We start from the raw sequence: 16549 nt of genomic DNA, 5'->3' as shown, positions 1-16549 counted from the left end.
TGATAAAGATCTGGAAGGTTTTGTTTAACAGCATTTTAAGAGCAAGTAAAGTACCAACATCCTGGAAGAAAGCTGAGGTAGCTGTAATATCTAAATAGCGTAAAGACCCATCATATCCAGCTTTGTATGGGCCCATTTCAATACTAAAAAAGAAGTTATGTACTCACCATAACGTTCCATCTGAGTAGATACTTCATTTGTCTGCAACCTGTGAGGTAGTCGGATCCGACCTCGGATCCGAACTGGCAGCTTTCCAAGCTCCAAGATCTGAGCTCCTAGCTCCTCCCCCCTACCCATAATCCCTTACTACCAACCACATTACCTCAGATCGGTTAGTTTGCCCTATAGGCTAAAGACGGAGAAAAAAATCTCCAAAGGAACAATACCTTACCGAGGTTCGGGGGATGGCAGGGGGGGTCGGTTGCAGACAAATGAAGTATCTACTCAGATGGAACGTTATGGTGAGTACATAACTTCTTTATCTGAAGTAGTTACTTCAGTTGATCTGCAACCTGTGGGACAGAGTCCCCAGCTTACCTAAAGACCCTAGGTGGTCCCTACGGAAGGATATTCCGAAGCACCGTGGAGCCAAAAGAAGCCCTACTTCTGGAGATCATATCCAGTTTGTAATGAGAAATGAACGTATGGGAAGAAGACCAGGTAGCCGCTGAACAAATATCGTCTACCGGAACTCTAGACCAAAAAGCTGTCGAGGTAGCCACAGATCTAGTAGAATGCGCCCGCACGCCAACCGGAGCTGGCTTTCCAGATGAAAAGTATCCCTGTCTAATACACTGAGAGATCCAATTTGTCACTGTCACCTTAGAAATTGGTTTGCCCATGGCTGACTTAGCATAAGAAACAAACAACTGGTCTGACTTGCGAAAATCTTTAGTCCTATGCAAGTAAAAACGTAGTTGACTGTGTACATCCAATTTGTGCAATGTGTATTCACCTTTGTTTTGGAAATTCGGGAAGAAAACAGGAAGGTTAATAGACTGATTAATGTTAGCCTCTGTGGCTACCTTAGGCAGAAAAGAAGGATTAGTCCTGAGGGCCACCCTATCTTTGTGAAAAATAAGGTATGGATGCTTAATGCACAAGGCTTGCAATTCTGAGACTCGCTTGGCTGAAGTAATAGTGACCAAAAAAGCCGTTTTCCAAGATAAGAATTTTAATGGCACTGAGGCCGCCGGCTCAAAAGGTGGTCTTGTCAATGCTTGTAAGACCAAGGTAAGATCCCATGGAGGCACTGCCGGCTTAATAGGGGGCTTTAAGAGAAACACGCCTTTTAAGAAGGTCTTGCATATTTTTGCTGACACCAAAGAATCTACGCCATCCCCCACGTGATAATGAGAGATGGCTGCAAGCTGGACCTTAACGGTGGACGCACTAGCTCCTTGTCTAAAAAGAAGGGACAGGAAGTCCAGGATAGTGGGAATAGGAACCGTAAAGGGATCTAATTCCTTATCCTTTGCCCAGATGGAAAAGCGTTTCCATTTACTGTTGTAGAGCTTTCTGGTGGATGGCTTATGAGCTGCTACCAGAATGGCCTTAACAGGGGACGAGATACCAGGAGTCCTAGCCATTAACGGAACTGGATCAACCAGGCCATGAGCCTGAGGTTGACCAGGTTCGGAGTGTGGCATCTCGTCGGATGCGAGATTAGGTCTGGTCTGGGGTCCAGAATCCATGGGGGAGCCACACTGTGAGACTGCAGAAAGGGGAACCAGATTTGTCGAGGCCAGAATGGGGCTATGAGAATAGCTCTGCTCCCCAACCGACAGGCTTTCTGGATGAATTTCATCATCAGAGGAAGAGGAGGATACGCATAAAGGAGACCGGGCGGCCAAGAATGAACCAGAGCGTCCCTGGGGGATTCCCCTCTGGGGGTAACTATCGCGAAGTAATCGCTGCATTTTGTGTTTAGGGGAGAAGCGAAAAGGTCGCAGCGAGGTTGACCCCACTTGAGGAATATCTGCTTCGCGATAGATGGATTCAGAGACCACTCGTAAGGGCTGAGAAATACCCGACTTAACCTGTCCGCTAATATGTTGGACCGTCCCGGAATGTGCGTTGCTATCAGAAAGCGGTTGGTGGAAATCGCCCATTCTCACACTCTCATGGCTTCTCGACACAGGGGGTAAGATCTGGTCCCTCCCTGTTTGTTTATATACCAGACAACGGACATGTTGTCCGTCTGGATTGCAACAGTCCCCAGAGGAAGAAGGTGATGAAGAGCTTGCAATGCCAAAAGCACTGCCCTCATCTCTAGGACGTTGATATGCAATGCAGTCTCTAGAGGAGTCCACGTGCCTTGGACGGACTTGCCCGCGTAATGCCCGCCCCACCCGAGGCAAGAAGCGTCCGTGGTCAACGTGGCTTTGACTGGGGGAATCACAAAAGGTCTCCCTTCTTTGAGTTCCTGAGCCTGTAACCACCAAAAAGGGAGTCCCTGCATGCTCTGCTCAGGGGAATCGGCATGTCTAAGGGATGGACCGATAGCGACCATTGGACCTGGAGAGTCCACTATAACACCGTGATTGCAGACGGGCATGAAGAGAAAGGCCGATCGCTGCTGACATAGACCCTAGCGCCCTCAGGACTAATTCTGCTGGAGGAGCGGGGCTCCAAAGAATGTCTAAGACTTGGAGAGACAAAATGTTCAGCCTGACCGATGTCAGAACCACTTTGGAGATCCGAGTATCCAACCTGGCCCCTATGAATTCTAGGGCTTGAGTGGGGCACAGGCAGGATTTCTTCAGATTCACTGAAATGCCCAAACGACGGAACAGAGAGAGGGCGTAATCTCTCGCCACACCCAGGAGATGCCTGTTGGGGGGCGGTGAGGAGCCAGTCGTCTAGGTAAGGGAACACCTGAATGCCCTGGAGTCTCAGGTGGGCTGCAACCACTGCCATGACTTTGGTAAACACTCTGGGGGCTGAGGTTAGGCCAAATGGAAGAACCCTGAACTGATAATGACTGGCTCCTAGCCGGAAGCGGAGGAACCTCCTGGATCGTCTGTCCATTAGTATATGGTAGTACGCATATTTGAGGTCTAACGAGCACATCCAGTCGTTCTCCCGCAGAAGGGGGAGAATAGATTGGAGGGTGACCATCCGGAACTTTTCCTTGGGTACGAACAGGTTCAGGGACGAGAGGTCTAGGATGGGTCTGAGGTCCCCCGTTTTCTTTGGCACCAAGAAGAACCTGGAGTAATAACCCAACCCAGACTGATCTGGGGGGACGGGCTGGATGGCTCTTTTTCTTAGCAACTCTGAAATTTTCAGAGCTGCAGACTCCCTTTGATGGGGTGGAACATCGGGGAGATGTTTGGGTTTGGGGGGGGTATGAACGGTATAGTGTAACCTCTGGATATAATCCGGAGCACCCATCGATCCTTTGTAATGGACTCCCAGTTTGACAGGTGCTCTGATAATCGTCCCCCGACTGCCTCCAGAGAGGGACAGTCGGGCAAGCCCTCAGGGATGTTGCGCGGGTCTGTCAGAGAAAGGTTCTCTAGACCCGAAGTTACGTGGCCCCCTCTGCCTCTGGGCCGGCGTCCACCTTGTCCTCCTCTGCCTCTAGAGGGTGAGTTGTCCGCAGCAGGATGGGATTGCTGAGATTTACGGAACCACAGCTTCTTTTGCCCCCTCTGATTCCTGGAGAAGGATCTTTGGGGGCTAGAGAAGCGGACTCCGACAGCGTCTTCCCATCCTTTTCGCTTTGGACCAGCGTGTTGCGAACTGTTGAGCCAAATAAGGCCGAACCGTCATAAGGGGCGTTCGCGAAGGATGCCTTAAAGGGTTCCGTGAAGTCGCAAAGGCGGAGCCAGGAGTGACGTCGCAAGACCACTCCAGCTCCGCTAGCTCTAGCGGCTCCTTCCGTGGCATGGGAAAGAAGCCACATAGATGTGTTTGATATGGACTTTAGAGTGGCCATTCGAGTCTCAAAAACCTTTTTGTCTGGGACCGACATGGACTCCTGAGGGGCTGCAGCGTATTCTTTAATTAAGTCACGCTGTAGCCTAATGGTGTGTGCCATGTAGTTCAGCGACCTTATGGCAAAGGTCACTGAAGCAAACATCCGCTTCCCAATACGGTCCAACGCCCGGGACTCCTTGTCTGGCGGATGGACCGAAGAACTTTCTTGGGCAAGTTCTTTCCTAGTGGCTGCCGCCACCAACATAGCATCAACCGGCGCGCCTTTGGACCAAGAAGGTCTATCAGAGGGAGGGCTGAGGACCTTGTCTGGGCATCTAGGGATAGGCTCCACAGTGTCGGGGTCTTTCCAAGCCTTGGTGGTAATTAGATCCACCAAGGGGTCGGCTGGGGGGGACACCCAGGAGGTAGATGGGCCTGCCTCAAAGGCCTCCAGAAATACAGACTCGTCCAGGGAGGGATTTTGGGCAGACCACCCACCTCTTATACGCAACATTTCCATGATGTCTCCGAAGGAGACATCTTCAGGGGGTGACCTTGGGGAACCCTCCATATCATCCAAATCCATATCTGTGGTAATGGACTCGGGGGAGTCTAGGTGCCTCCTTTTGCACTGATGCTTCCGAGGCGCCTCTTCAGTGGGACTGTCCGAAGAGGGCTCGTCCGCAGGGTGGTGTTCCTCCATAGGAACCAACTGGAGGGCTTGGGCAGGCTGTCCAGATGGACAGATGTACGAAGACAGACCCTGATACAGTGGGGGCACGGGTGGATCCGAAGGCCAGGTCGGGGACCTGGATGACCTTGACAGTACCCTCTCCACTACCTCAAAAGCCGAGGGGGATTCACTGTCCCCAGCCTGAGAAAGTAACCTCCCTGGCTCCGAGGATGGGATCTGGGTCGGAGCCGAAGCAGTCGGACCCGAGGTAGTAGTGTGCTCCGACCCAATCAGCGCCGAAGACACAAGCACCCCCTCGGATCCGATGCTCAACCCTCGGCCCCGAGAGCTCGGATCCGACAAGCTCGAAGGTATAGTCGGCGTCGAAGACACAATCGCTATCGGAGCCGGCGTATCCCCGGGTCCGCAAGGGCCTGGATCCGACAACTCGAGACCAAAACGGGTCGGAGAAGGAGCGATCGGGGCAAAATGGGGCTGCACTCCCTCCCAAAGGGAGGCAAGAGCATCCCCATCTGCATCTGGGTCTGCAGAAATCTTCGCATCATCCGATCCATGTCTGCTTCGGAGATGCTCCATGTAGACCGTGAAGAGGCAGTTGAGGCAGGCCGGGAGGGCTGCCTCGAAGACCTCGAGGGAGACCTATCCTCCTCCGCCCGGAGAAAAGAAGGTGAACGGAGCCGAGAGGACGAGGATCCGGAGACCCTCACAGGGGACTTCAGAATTTTCTCAGGCAGAGCCGAGGGATGAGACTCGGCCCGCCTTTTTGAACTGTGGCCTTCTCTGTCTCTGTGCTTCTTCTTCTCCCTGTGGGAAGAAGCACTAGACTCCACAGAGCTGGTACCCGATAAGGGAGGTTGAGTCCCGGGTACAGCTAAGGGAGTAGCCGGCGCCGAAGCTACAGGAGTAGCTTGAACCCGGCTGGGAGAGGAAGAAGAAGCCAATTCCTGGGGGAGTTTTCCCGCCAGGATCAGCTTGTTCTTCCTATCCCTGAGTGCCCGGGGGTTAAAGGCTGCACATATCTGGCATGCCTCCGATAGATGGGCTGCCCCCAGGCACAAAACGCACTGAGTGTGGTCATCAGCTGGGGAAAGCTTGTGGCCACACTCAGTACATTTTGAAAATATGGCCTTAGATCCTTCAGCCATAAAGCCCTCTCACACACACACCCAAACACTAGGGGGGGGGAGGGGGAGAGATAAAGTTAAACTAAGGGAAGATTAGTTTTTGTTTTTTTTTTAAAGGGTTTTTAAGGGTTTGATTTTAAAACACACACACACACACAAGTTTAACCAGCAAAAAAAGTCTATAATTAGAACAATCTCACCAGGCCAGGAGCTCTTCACTATGAAGCAACTGTCTTTAGCCGCGGCAAAAAAAGATGTGAGGTAATGTGGTTGGTAGTAGGGGATTATGGGTAGGGGGAGGAGCTAGGAGCTCGGATCTTGGAGCTTGGAAAGCTGCCGGTTCGGATCCGAGGTCGGATCCGACTACCCACAGGTTGCAGATCAAATAAAGTAACTACCTCAGATCATTTGCATTCCCTGATAAAATTATAAGGTTGGTTAGGGGGATATATGAGGGATTGGAGGCGAAATTTAAAGTGAGTGGGTTCCTCTCTGATAATTTCTGCTTGAGCAGAAGAACCAGGCAGGGGTGTCCTCCTTCCCCTTTTTTATTTGCATTATCTTTAGAACTATTGGCAAAAAAATATATATATATACATAAGGCACTCAGAAATTCAAGGATATAATTGGTATGGTAGACAAGAAAAGCTAGCTGTATTTTCAGATATTATTTTATACCTGATAAAACCAGAAAATGACATTTCATTGTTGTGGAACATTTTTAGACAGTTTCAAATCTTTTTTTTTTGGGATACAACATTAATGAAGCTAAAACAAAGGCAAAAGCTGTAAATTATGTTCAGTATGGGGACATGATAAAATGATGTACTTAGGAGTATGGATTAAAAATGATTTTAGTCTGGCAGCTAAGGATATGTGGGAAGAGACTAAACAAAAGACAATACAAAAACTGAAAAATTGTAAGGTCTGTTATATGGATGTGGATAATAAGATACAAACAGTTAAAATGTATTAGTACCTTTAGTCTTATACACGTCAGGCATATTTTTATCAAATACAGGAGAAGCTGTAGATAGGAATTAATAAATAACTGAAAGGTTTTATCTAGAAGGGGAAGAAGGCAACAGTTACATGGGATAAGCTGATTCTTCAAATAAAACAAGGGGGACTGGAATTACGCAATTTGAAGGGGTATTTCAAAGCTGCACAGTTTATGCTCCTATACATAGCACAATCAGAAACCTATAATTCAAAGTGGAAAGGGATGATGATGAAATGGGTGAAGCTCAAGAAACAAGGACAGACTGGGATTTTGGATGCAGATCTTTAACATAATAACAATAATAATAAAGAATATTATATTCATAAAGTAGCAGAAAGTATTCTAAGAACTAAGCCAACATTGGAATGGAGAAAGGAGATTCTTTCAATAGGGATGACTGCAATTAGCAATACAGACAATAGGCAAGAGGGGGCTGTAAATTATTAGAGAAAACTGGCAAAGGAACTAAGGCATTGGGAGCAAATAACTAGAGAGAGAAAGATAATAGAATGGGAAGAACCCAAGAATTGATTTGGACTGCAGGTTAGAGACTGCCTTCCCAATCAAGGATTGATATAGGCAAAGAGAAAGAAATAGGGGTCCTAAATGAATGACCAGCACTGGTAGAGTTTTTAGTAGAATCTGGGACAGGAGCTGCTGCCAAAATGGAACAATTAGTTGAGCATATACAATATTGCATGATAATGATAAGAATCAATCAGAGGAGGTTAGAAAGAACTGGGAAGAGAGATTGGATAAATTCACAAACAATGAGGTGATATGTGTATGTCTCCCAAACATGCAACAAAATCTAGAAGATTTAGGATTTTTGCTTGGAAATGTTTACATAGATATTTTTATACCCTACGTAGACTCCAGGGAATTTTTCCTCAGTGAGACAGCAAATGTTGGAAGTGTGATGGGGAAGAAACAGGTAACTAGCAATATATTTTCTGGGAGTATAATGAGTGGGCAGACTTTAAAGACTGTGTGCAGACTAGTGTATCAGAGATACTGGGTGAGCTAAATGGTGTAACTAGGAAAATGATTTTTCTGACCTATGATACAAAATCAGAATTGCATACACATAATAAGGTCTTGCTGAGTCTAATTATGGTGGCTGCCAAAAAAACAATTACTAGAAAATGGAAATCAAAGTCTAAACAACTGTTCTAGAAGTAGTGAGTATAGCAACAGAGATAAAAATCATGAATTGGCATCTTTATAAAATGGTAGGCACAAATTACATACAAAAAATGGGAATTGTGGGAATAATACATTCAGGAAATGTATGAGGTTTAAAACAAGCCGGATTTGAATGCACTATGTAATGTTTGATTCACAGTGATTAAGTAGATTATAAGTGATGTATAATGTTTGCTGCTAAAATTATGTCAATATGGTTTTGATGTATAATGCTTACAAATAAGATTTCATTTACATTAATGTATGATTTCCTATGTCACAAGTGATAATTTAATAAAGATGCTTCTTGTTTAAAAAACAATTCATCAGTCAAAATGTGCATTTTTGCAAAGTAATAGTAAAAACAAATACATGGAAATCCAGTAAGGTACAAAGGTGAGAAGTTCAGGAGGGAGGTGAAAAATAAATGAAGATAACTTGAGAGTGAACATTAGGAAGGAGAAAAGATACACAGGGCTCTACTATGGAATCTCAAACATCAAAATATACAGCAACAAGACCAGTGAAAATTAATAACCGAAACAAATAGGTGAAGGACAAAGCTACATATTATTTTGCAGGGAGCAAGGTCCCCTACAAATCCAATGTGGGGGCACACTTCCAGACCAAAGGAATCACTGCCAGTGCACAGCTGGAAATCTCACCAGAACTGATTTGTAATTGAAAACAATAACTGGTATTTCCATTCCTTGGTATCCTGGGCTTCATTCACATAACACTTAGAGAATCTCTTCTCAACCACATGTAGATATATCACTGCATAGATATGAAATTGTTGAGAAGACATAATAGTGAAAGGTTAAAAGGAGAAAGGTTTCATAGATAACAGACAACTGAGGAGGAGGAGTACTTGGCAAGTATAATTTGTTAGATTTCCATAGCAACAAAAGGAATGGGGGCTTGGACAGAGATAGAGGGAGATGGAGGGAAGGGACAAAGGTGGTCATTAATTGGATATAACTTTTCTACGCTATGGTTCTTGATGTTTTAGAGGATGATTAAATCTGTTATATCACAGTCCTAGGTTTCTCCTGGTTTGTTGCATCAGTGACAGGAGCTTTTTTTATGTGGGTATTGTTTTAGCTTTTCATAAACACTGGAGCTGTAGACAAATCTCTTATTGTCTGAAGGAATGGTTTGCCAGAATTTTTGGTTCCGTTTCTGAAAGCAGTGATTTCTACAGATTTTGTTTGGCACGTCATGATACAAGTGTGGGGTGAAAGAAGGTTGGGATCTCAAGTTGGACAGCCTCTCTCTTTTTGTAAACCTATTTGTGAGTTATGGGAATGACTATTGATTTATCAATTTATACAGTAAACATTGCACTGTTTTTATATAATAAAACCACATAAATAACTTAAAAAAATTAAATGTCAAACAAATTTTTATTAGACCAAAAATTTTAAAATGGCATAATATAACAAGTGCTTTTGAAACATCACAACAACTTAGATCACTTGTTCATTTTCTATAATTAAAGTATATTTGACAGATAAATAAAATGTGAAGTAGGACAATATCTGAAGTTATCTATCCCAGGGCATTTCTTTCCTTTACCTTTAATCTGAGATATGCATTTTTGTCTTCTTGCAGAACAACAAACAAATAATTAGAAGGAAGGTAAGCAATGACATATGATTAACCTTTAGGTCCATAACTAAGAAGAACAGCTGCTTTTTCATAGCCGAAAGAAAGATTGAGTAGAATTATTACTAAGAAATAGACCGAAGTAGACAGAAAACAAGCTTCTTAACTGTTATTATGTCCAACATTTTATATAAGTAATATTGCACAAGAGAAGATGCTTCCTTCAGATGATTTGTAAGAAATTATGTGAAAAAGTACAGACAGTAAGTCTTTTCTTCAATAAAATATTTTCAGAGAATGGCAAAACCATGTTAATGAGAGTGGTTAAACAAATGGTATCTTTCAAAATGAATCACAGCATACTCACTGTTGGCAAAGCCTTCTCTGAGGCCTTTCTGTGAAGCTTTTTGCAGGGTTTGATAATATTAATCGAACAGATAAGATGCCACCCAAAATTGTATCACCAGCCATAGCATATGTTTGCATTTCTGAGTCTGAAAAAGTACAGTGAGGCCCAGGCCTGACACCACAACATGTGGAAAACAAGAATATCAGAGAAACAAGGTGCTGTAAAGCCATATCTTCACGTCTTATGTTTAAAATTTTCAGTGGCTCACATCTGACATATATAGCTTAATCTTAATTAGGAAATGAGAAAAACAAACCCATTATGTCCTGTTTTGATTTATTACATGTTTTTGTTTGGTATAGTAAGGTTTTTTCTCAAAGGTATGAGAGCTATTTTTAAGTCATTAATTATTATACACTTCAGCTCTACACCTGATCATGAATATTAAACATATCATTTTCAGCAATACAGTTTCTTGCAAATGGAGGGCTACTGTAATAGTTCTATTCCTGTAATTACATCTAGAATCTATACTCTATCATTAATTACTGAAGAAATATTGCCTATATTATTTAAAGGTCTTCAAAGAATTGGATGATGGAACATAAGTTATTACATTTCTAAAAAAATCTCTATAAACAATTTACAAGCATTAGAAGTGCATGACAAACTTATGTTTAATCTCATTCAATCATTTTGTGTACATTCAGTTGTCCCTGCTTAGTCCATCTTATTTAAAAGATTTTCCTTTCTTCTTTTTCTGCATTGCAATTAATTTATCTGGTTCATTAGTTCCTTCTAAGTTACTTCATAAGACTGTTTTAGACTAAGAATGGGGACATGAACAAATTATATAATACTTTATTTCAGTGCTTCTGAAACTTTGCAAGCTGGAGGACCCCTTTTATAAAGGAAATATTTTGGAGGGACCCCTAAATGTGGTGGTACACATACATTGTTTGGATCAACCCCCCCTCCCAATCAGCCCCCCCCCCCCATGCAGCCATTTCAGTGTCTCATTACTTGGCTACCCCCGTTGCCATAAACGCTGTTCCAAATTCTCAGTGTGTATACTGTTTTCTGCTTTACTTCTACAATGATTACAGATATTTTGATTTCATTTAAAACTTTTATTTCAAATTTTATAGCACAAACATTCATAGACATTTCCTAATGCTAAACAAAGCAACACAGTCTCACAATGAAAGCAGACTTAGCATTAAAACATGTATACCTTTGAAACTCACATTCAATGAAACAGCATTAAAACCCACATTAAAAAAAATGTATCTGGCCAGTGACGGATTAAGCTTACATCTGGGCTATTTTCAAAGCATAGGTCCCTTGCAAACATTTCTAGGACCATGCAAAAGTTCTTTGATTCACCTTCCTGATTGTATAATTAATTTTAAGATACAATAATTAAATTATATCCCTTAAGCTATACAAAACCACTTGGTAGAGCATATTTTAAATGTATAGTTTTACACATTTTCCATAAAGCAATGAAACAAAATGCATTAACCAATAACAACAAAACTGCTTAATTTAGAACATTTCAACCATAAAAGGCCATTCAAACTTCTGTCATTACAATCCACCAGTATGTCAATATGCACAATCTCTGCAGAAGTAAAAGTCATCTGAATACTTCCACATTAAAGAGATCTGTAACTAATGAAAAGGTTGCTGCTAGCAAACAACTTTATATTTCAGTGTTTAATCTACAAATTCGGTGCCTGCTGTGTTTGAAGAATAAATCAGCTACTTATGTTACATAAAAAAAATGGTAAGCTGGTAATATTGCTTGCATGGCAAATTGAAAACAGAGTCATAATTACTAGGCATCTCATCCAATTAATTTGTTGTATTATGTGAGGGTATAAATAAGGAGGGATGTGATTGTCAGCATTTTCTGAAATTGTATGACGAAAACGAAATGGTTGTGTATCAGCGTTTAACTTTTTATTGTGGTTGCTGTGGAATTTATTAAACTTTTTTTTTTTTGGTGGATACGGCTTTTCAGTGCTTTTCTCTAGTGTCACAACCTACTTGTACACACACACACACAGGCATGCACATGCTATGCTTTAGCCTGTTTTCTTCACATCAGCCATACCTGCAGCTGCAGGAACCTCTTTTTCTAGATGGGTCCTGTCATTTCCATGGCTGGATTTTTTTTCTTTTAAATACCTTTATTAAATTATCGCTTAAGACATAGGCAAATAAATAAAAAAGAAAACAAACCATTTTAACAGTTTTCCATTTAAATACAATATAAATTACATAAATTTCCTTTGCTACTATCATCACTACAACATTAAAAATTATTTAAAAAAATGCTGAATTCTTGCCTTCCCTTAAACCTCACTCCTCCTCCTGAATATTATTATGCATGTATTGTTACCACAAGTTCCATCTATTTCTAGGTAATTTGCTGCTTCCCTATTCTAAAGATCCATCTTCCAGCTCTTTCAACTCTTTTATAATGTTCAATAGCTCAAATACAGTTGGTGCAGACTTTGATTTCCATTTTCTAGTAACTGCTTCTTGGCAGCCAACAGAATTAAAGGCCATGACTATGTCTAGGTCCAGCCACTGGGGATGCACAAGCCAGTGTGTTTCTTTGTGCCGGTCCCAAGCCCGGATAAATGGGGATGGTTGTGTCAGGAAGGGCATCCGGCGTAAAAATTTGCCACATCATTTATGCAGAAAACTGTACAGAAATTCATACCGGGTCAGTCGAGGCCAGGGTTAACAATGACCGCCACCAGTACTGTTGGCCAACAGGGTGCTGACGGAAATTGGGCTACTGTTGGCCGAAGGAGGAGAAGAGGCAGAAAGCATGCCCGAAGGCAGGTAAAGGCTAGGACTGTGATAGTGAGGGTCGGAACTTTGAATGTTGGCAGTATGACTGGTATAGGGAGGGAGCTAGCTGATATGATGAACCGAAGGACGGTTGGTATATTGTGTGTGCAAGAGACCAGATGGAAGGGGAGCAAGGCTAGGTGTATCGGAGGCGGTTTCAAATTGTTTTATGATGGTGTGGATGGGAGGAGAAACGGCGTAGGCATTATCTTGAAGGAACCGTATGCTAAGAGTGTTTTGGAGGTCAAAAGAGTGTCGGATAGAGTGATGTTTATGAAGCTGGAAACTGATGGTGTAATGATGAATGTTGTTAGTGCATATGCTCCACAAGTTGGGTATGCGATGGATAAGAAACAAAAATTTTGGAGTGAGTTTGATGAAGTGGTGATGACTGTACCCAAGGGTGAGAGACTGGTGATTGGAGCAGATTTCAATGGGCATGTTGGTGAAGGGAACAGAGGGGATGAGGAAGTGATGGGCAGGTATGGTGTTAAGCAAAGGAATGCAGAAGGTCAGGTGGTAGTGGATTTTGCGAAAAGGATGGACATGGCTGTGATGAATACGTATTTTAACAAGAGGGAGGAGCATAGGGTGACATACAAGAGTGGAGAAAGATGCACACAGGTGGATTATATCTTATGAAGAAGGGCCAGTCTGAAGGAGATTGGAGACTGTAAAGTTGTGGCAGGGGAAAGTGTAGTTAGGCAGCATAGGATGGTGGTTTGTAGAATGACATTGGTGATCAAGAAGAGGAGGATGAGTGTGAGGGCAGCACCAAGGATCAAATGGTGAAAACTGAAAAAGGGTAATTGTGAGGTGATGTTCAGGGAAGAGTTAAGACAGGTACTGGGTGGCAGTGAAGAGTTACCGAATAGCTGGGTAACTACAGCAGAGCTAGTAAGAGAGATGGCTAGAAGGGTGCTTGGTGTGACATCTGGAAAGAGGAAGGAGGACAAGGAGACCTGGTGGTGGAATGAAGAAGTACAGGAGAGTATACAGAGAAAGAGGTTGGCGAAGAAGAAGTGGGATTGTCAAAGAGATGAAGAAAGTAGACAAGAGTATAAGGAGATGAGGTGCATGGCAAACAGAAAGGTGGTGAAGGCTAAGGATAAGGTGTATGTAGAGTTGTATAAAAGGTTGGACACTAAGGAGGGAGAAAAGGACCTGTACCAATTGGCTAGACAGAGGGACCTAGCTAGTAAAGATGTGCAGCAGGTAAGGGTGATAAAGGATAATGAGGGAAACGTACTCACAAGCGAGGAGAGTGTGTTGAGCAGATGGAAAGAATACTTTGAGGGGTTGTTGAATGAAGAGAATGAGAGGGAGAGAAGGTTGGATGATGTGCTGATAGGGAATCATGAAGTGCAGTGGATTAGCAAGGAGGAAGTAAGGATAGCTATGAAGAGGATGAAGAACAGAAAGGCTGTTGGTCCAGATGACATACCTGTGGAAGCATGGAGGTGTTTAGGTGAAATGGCAGTGGAGTTTTTAACTAGATTGTTTAATGAAATCTTGGAAAGTGAGAGGATGCCTGTGGAATGGAGAAAAAGTGTTTTGGTACCGATTTTTAAGAATAAGGGTGATGTGCAGAGCTGTAGTAACTACAGAGGGATTAAACTGATCAGTCACAGCATGAAGTTATGGGAAAGAGTAGTGGAAGCTAGGTTAAGAAGGGAGGTGATGATTAGTGATCAGCAGTATTGGTTTCATGCCAGGAAAGAGCACTACAGATGCGATGTTTGCTCTGACAGTGTTGATGGAGAAATACAGAGAAGGTCAGAAGGAGTTGCATTGTGTTTTTGTGGATTTAGAGAAAGCATATGACAGGATGCCTAGAGAGGAGATGTGGTATTGTATGAGGAAGTCGGGAGTGTCAGAGAAGTATATAAGAGTGGTACAGGATATGTACGAGGGTAGTGTAACAGCGGTGAGGTCTGTGGTGGGAGTGACGGATGCGTTTAAGGTGGAGGTGGGATTACATCAAGGATGAGCTCTGAGCCCTTTCTTATTTGCAATGGTGATGGACAGGTTGACAGACAAGATCAGACAGGAGTCCTCGTGGACTATAATGTTTGCAGATGACATTGTGATATTTAGTGAGAGTAGGGAACAGGTGGAGGAGACCCCGTAGAGGTGGAGATATGCTCTAGAGAAAAGAGGAATGAAGGTCAGCAGGACTAAGACAGAATATATGTGTGTGAATGAGAGGGAGGACAGAGGAATGGTGAGGATGCAGGGAGTAGAGGTGGCGAAGGTGAATGAGTTTAAGAACTTGAGATCAACAGTTCAGAGTAATGGTGAGTGTGGAAGAGAGGTGAAGAAGAGAGTACAGGCAGGATGTAGTGGGTGGGGAAGAGTGTCAGGAGTGATTTGTGATAGACGAGTACCAGTAATAGTGAAAGGGAAGGTCTACAAGAGGATAGTGAGACCAGCTATGTTACACGGGTTGGAGACAGTGGCATTGACAAAAAGGCAGGAGTCAGAGCTTGACATGGCAGAGATGAAGATGTTAAGATTTGCACTGGGTGTGATGAGGATGGACAGGATTAGGAATAAGTATATTAGAGGGTCAGCACAGGTTGGAAGGTTTGGAGACAAAGCCAGAGAGGCAAGATTACGTTGGTTTGGACATGTGCTGAGGAGGGATGCAGAGTATATTGGGAAAAAGATGCTAAGGATGAAGCTGCCAGGTAACAGGAAAAGAGGAAGGCCTAAGATAAGGTTTATGGATGTGGTGAGAGAGGATATGCAGGTGGTTGGTGTGACAGAGCAAGATGCAGAGGACAGGAAGAAATGGAAACAGTTGATCTGCTGTGGCGACCCCTAACGGGAGCAGCCGAAAGAAGAAGAAGACTATGTCTAGGCAATTCACATCTTGTATTAAAGCCATAAAGAATCATCTCCTTATTTACAGCCATTTGCTCACCATGTAGTAATTAGTAGTGGTATGGGCCTTGTAATTAAATCTATTTAACAGATAATGACCATAGGGCCATATCTTGTTATGTGCTGTACCCACAGATGGCATGCCACATTTGTGCTTTGCATCTCTCAGAATCCCAGGGAAAGTCTCATTCGTTGATAAGTAATAAGTGAGGTATACTAACTGCATTCTTTTCATTATTTTTTAATAATAAACCTACTTTCAGGCCAGCATTCAAATTCCTCCTAATTTAGATATTGTTACAGTCTTAGCTTCTTGGCAGTTTAGGCATTGCCTCAATTACACTACAAATTCAAGGAAAAACAGAGTTCTTAAACACCTTTGTGATGTTAAGCATCTTTCAGTGCTGTGAAGTTCTGGTCTCATCCTATTGTATAAGACGAAGCCAGGCCTTGTGCTTTTTGATTCCAAAGTTATCTTTCTTAAGAATATGACCAAAATATGACCATCTAACTAAAATTATTAAGCACATCACAATAAAGAAATATGTTATGAATCAGCTTCTATTGGTTTCTTTGTCTCCCTGACAAGTATGAGACTCATTTGATATTGCTAAACACAAGTACAATCAGAAATGACTGAAAACTCCCAAATGCCAAAAGCAGTTTCAGTAAACAAAATCTTGAATTAAAAAAAAAAGTTTTTGCATTGGAGTTGCACAACCACATCCCTACTACTTAAATATACCAACAGTGAGGTCAGAGCAATGTGGAGAAATAAAGTTCATAATACAAAAAGGAAATTGTTCTTCCTGGAAAAGTCAGCTAGTTACACACTGGTGATCCCACAAATGAGATTAAATCACTAGTGTTTTACAAACAAGTTTTATATATATATATATATATATATA

This window comes from Protopterus annectens, chromosome 1.part1, assembly GCF_019279795.1.
Source record: "Protopterus annectens isolate FY-2018-M chromosome 1.part1, PAN1.0, whole genome shotgun sequence".
NCBI classification, from domain to species: Eukaryota; Metazoa; Chordata; order Ceratodontiformes; family Protopteridae; genus Protopterus; species Protopterus annectens.
The sequence above is the reverse complement of the archived record's forward strand: the minus strand, read 5'-3'. Positions refer to the sequence as shown.